The sequence below is a fragment of the Cebus imitator genome, unplaced genomic scaffold (genome assembly GCF_001604975.1).
Source record: "Cebus imitator isolate Cc_AM_T3 unplaced genomic scaffold, Cebus_imitator-1.0 Scaffold94, whole genome shotgun sequence".
Classification (NCBI taxonomy): domain Eukaryota; kingdom Metazoa; phylum Chordata; class Mammalia; order Primates; family Cebidae; genus Cebus; species Cebus imitator.
In genome coordinates this window covers 5,713,882-5,717,874 of record NW_016107409.1, presented here as the reverse complement: position 1 = coordinate 5,717,874, position 3,993 = coordinate 5,713,882, and the positions used below count along the sequence as shown (strand labels likewise).

At 41.7% G+C, this 3,993-nt stretch overlaps 1 protein-coding gene across 1 annotated transcript in view; it reads left to right on the top strand.

Annotated features, from left to right (window-relative positions):
- Positions 1-3,993, top strand: part of GTF2F2 (general transcription factor IIF subunit 2) — a 153,512-nt gene that overhangs the window by 10,475 nt on the left and 139,044 nt on the right. The window lies entirely within an intron of this gene.

The following is a 3,993-nucleotide window of genomic DNA, read 5'->3' as shown; positions in this document are numbered from 1 at the left end:
TTTTTTTTTTTTTTTTTTTTTGAGATGGAGCCTTGTACTGTCACCCAGGCTAGAGTGAATGGTGCAATCTCAGCTCACTACAACTTCCACCTCCCAGGTTCGAGAGATTCTCCTGTCTCAGCCTCCCAAGTCGCTGGGATTACAGATGCCTGCCATCATGGCTGGCTAATTTTTTGTATTTTTAGTAGAGATGGGGTTTTACTATGTTGGCCAGGCAGGTCTTGAACTCCTGACCTTGTGATCTGCCTGCCTTAGCCTCTCAAACTCCTGGGCTCAAATGATCTTTACTCAGCCTCCCGAGTACCTTGGATCACAAGTGTGCAGTACCATTCCTAGCTGATTTTTAAATTTTTTGTGGAGATAGGGTTTCTGTATGTTGCCCAGGCTTGGTATGGTCTCGAACTCCTGGGCTCAAGTGATCCTCCCTCTTCAGCCTCCCAAAGTGCTGGGTTTACAGGTGTGAGCCACTATGCCTGACACAATCTGTTTTTAAGTTGGCAATTGCTTGTATTAGGTATAATCTATTGTACTGAATTTGATTCTTAAATTTGCTTTAGTGTATGATATGTGGTTACTTTCCCTTGAGCTATTTTCTTGTTTGAAGGTCTAAAATGTAATCTCCAATAGTTTGATCACAGGAGATCCTGATCTAGTTAATATGTTGAGGAAGTATGATCTTATTTAAGAGTTCAAAAGCTCCCAAACATTCTTTTGTTCTCTTTAAGAGCATTTCAGAGTATAGCAGTGAGGGCAAAGTAGTAGGTTAGAAAATGCCCTACTCCACTATTTGCATTTTGTCCTCTTCCCCTTTATTTATTTATTTGAGACAGAGTCTTACACTGTCACCCAGGCTGGAGTGCAGTGGCACGATCATGGTTCACTGCAGCCTGAATCTCCCTGGGCTCAGATGATCCTCCCACCTCAGCCTCCCAAGTATCTGGGACTACAGGCATGCATGACCATGCCTAGCTAATTATTGCTTTTTTGTAAAGATGGGTTTTGCAATGTTGCCCAGGCTATTCTTGAGCTCCTGTGCTCAAATGATCCACCTACCTCAGCCTTCCAAAGTGCTGGGATTACAGACATTAGCCACCATGCCTAGCCCTTCCCCCTTATTTTAAGGTGGATCTCTGAACTGAGACTTCTCTCTGAGAATGAAATGAAGTGTAGTAAATCACATATCCTTGGTATATTCCAATATTAGTCATCATTGCCATTATGTTAGTGTTTCTCCAACAATATCCAGGAATTAAAGTGATAAGTATTCTTCTTTTCTGGATACTAGATATATGACAATAAACGAAAGTTACAATATCTGCCTTTTCAGATACATTCTAACTAGATTGCATTCTAATGAGGAGGGAGAATAGATAATAAACAAATACATTTATAGCAGATGGTAAGTGCTCTGAAGAAAAATAAAACAAGGTCAATGATCTAGGAAGTAACTGGTGATGCTATTTTGAATAGGGCAGGAAAGGACCCCATGGATAGGATGATCTTTGAGGAGAGACATAAAGGAATTTCTGGGCTTGCCCTTGCAGATACCCATGGGAAGAGTATTCTGGACAGAAATAACAGCATATGGGCCTTTAGATGGGACAGTACTGCAAATGTTCACAGGTCTGTGTGGTTTGAGTAAGATGAGAGGGAGAGTAGGAGTTGAAGATATGGGATAGGATCATTTAGTGGACTGGACTATCTAAGACATTATAGAACTTTTATTCTGAGTGAGATGGGAAGCCAGTAGCCATGGAGAGGCAGCATGGCATGGTGACTAAAATTGTGGTTTATGGAGTCAACTGCTTAGGTTAGAATCCTAGCGTCACCACTAGTGATTGTGATACCTTGGGCAAATCATAGCTTTTTGGTGCTTCAGTTTCTTCAGTTGCAAAATAGAATGATGATAAGGCTGTTTGTTATAAGGATTAAATGAAGTAATAAAAACATAATAAGCACTATGTAGATATCTGTTAAATGGAAAGGTTTTGAGCTGAACTGTATCATTTGACTTAGGTTTTAAGATGACTGTTCTGGCTGCTTTATTGAGAATAAACTGTACATGGGCAAAAGTGGAAGCAAGGACATCAGTTAGGAGGCTGTTAACAATAATGATTCAACAGATGGTAGTGGCTTGGGCAAGGTAGTAACTTGAGTTGGTGAGAAAAGGCTGGAGTCTGGATATAATCTGAAGATGCAGACAGGATGTATCAGTTGATTGGATGTGGGGTATAAGAAAAAAGATATTCAGGATGACTCCAAGGTTTCAGCCTGAGTGCCTGGAAGAATGGAGGTGCCTTTTACTAAGATACGGAAGATTGCAGCAGGAGCAAGTTTATGGGGGAGAAATGAGTTCTAGTATGGAGATTTTAAGTTTGAAATGCTTATTGAATATTAAGATGGAGAGTTTGAATAGGCTGTTGGATGTATAAATTGAGACTTTGGGGGAAAACCTGAGCTTGTTCTAAGTTTGAGAGTTGTCATTACACAGGTGCTATTTAAATCCACGTGAGTGGATGAAGTTTGTACATAAGATTCAGAGTATACAAGAAGAGGGGAGATCCAAGGACTGAATCCAGTGCTCACTGAAGTTAAGGGACCAGAAAGATGAGAATCTAGATGTGGGGACCAAAAAAGTCAGAGAAGTAGAGGGAAAAATCGAGAGAATATGATTACTCAGATGCCAAGTGAATAAAGGATTTGAAGGAATAGGAAATAATTAGTTCTCAAATATAGTTGATAAGTATGAGAGATGAGGACTAAACACTGACTTAGCAATTTGGAGATCTTAATAACCCTGTGATCAGTTTCAGTGGCGTGGTAGGGAGGAAAGCCTATCTACACTAAGCTCGAAACAAAGTGCCAGAGGAGCAAGTGTAGATAGCTGACGTAGAGAACTCTCTCAAGGAGTTTTGCCATAAAGAGAGGCAGAGGACCAGGAGCAGTGGTTCATGCCTGTAATCCCAGCACCTTGGGGTCCCTTGAGCTCAGGTGTTTGAGACCAGCCTGGGCAATGTGGTAAGACCTTGTCTCCACAATAAAATACAAAAATTAGTTGGCATGGTGGTGTACACTTGTAGTTCAGCTCCTTGGGAGGCTGAGGTGGGAGGACCTCTGGAGCTCGGGAGGTGGAGGTTGCAGTGAGCCAAAATTTTGAATCCAGCCTGGGTGACAGAATGAGACCCTGTCTCAAAAAAATAAAAATAAAAAGAAATTAGACACTGGGTGGAAAGGATTATTAAATCTGCCCTTACCAAGGTGCATGATATTAAACAAGTTTGTAAGTCTCCCTGTGGCTTAGTTTCCTCATCTGTAAAATAGAGACACTAACAGTATTGTATGAGAAGTAGATGGTTAATATATTTACAGCATTTAGAAGAGTGCTTGTTGCTTAATATATTAATTATCTGTTGGCATATAACCTATGACCATGGACTTAGTAGTTTAAAACGACATGGATTTATTATTTCACAGTTTCTGTGGGCTGGGACTCCTGGCATGGCTTAGTCGGCTCCTTTGCTTCAGAGTCTCTCACGGCTATAGTCAAGGTATCAGCCAGGTTGGATTCTCATCTGAAGTCTTGACTGGGAAAGTATTATTTCCAGGCTCATGTGGTTGGTAGAATTCAGTTCCTCCAGGGTTGTTAGACTTAGAGTCCAAATTACTAGCTGACTCTTGGCTAAAGCCTGTCATTAGTGGGTTTTTTTCTTTTTTTTGAACTGGAGTTGCACTCTTGTTGCCCAGGCTGGAGTGCGGTGGTTCAAACTCGGCTCACTGCAACCTCTGTCTTCTGATTTCAAGTGATTCTCCTGCCTCAGCCTCCCGAGTAGCTGGGATTACAGTTGTGCGCCACTACATGTGGCTACTTGTTGTGTTTTTAGTAGAGACAGGGTTTCACCATGTTGGCCAGGCTGGTCTCCAACTCCTGACCTTGTGATCTGCCCGCGTTGGCCTCCCAAAGTGCTGGGATTATAGGCATGAGCCACCATGCTT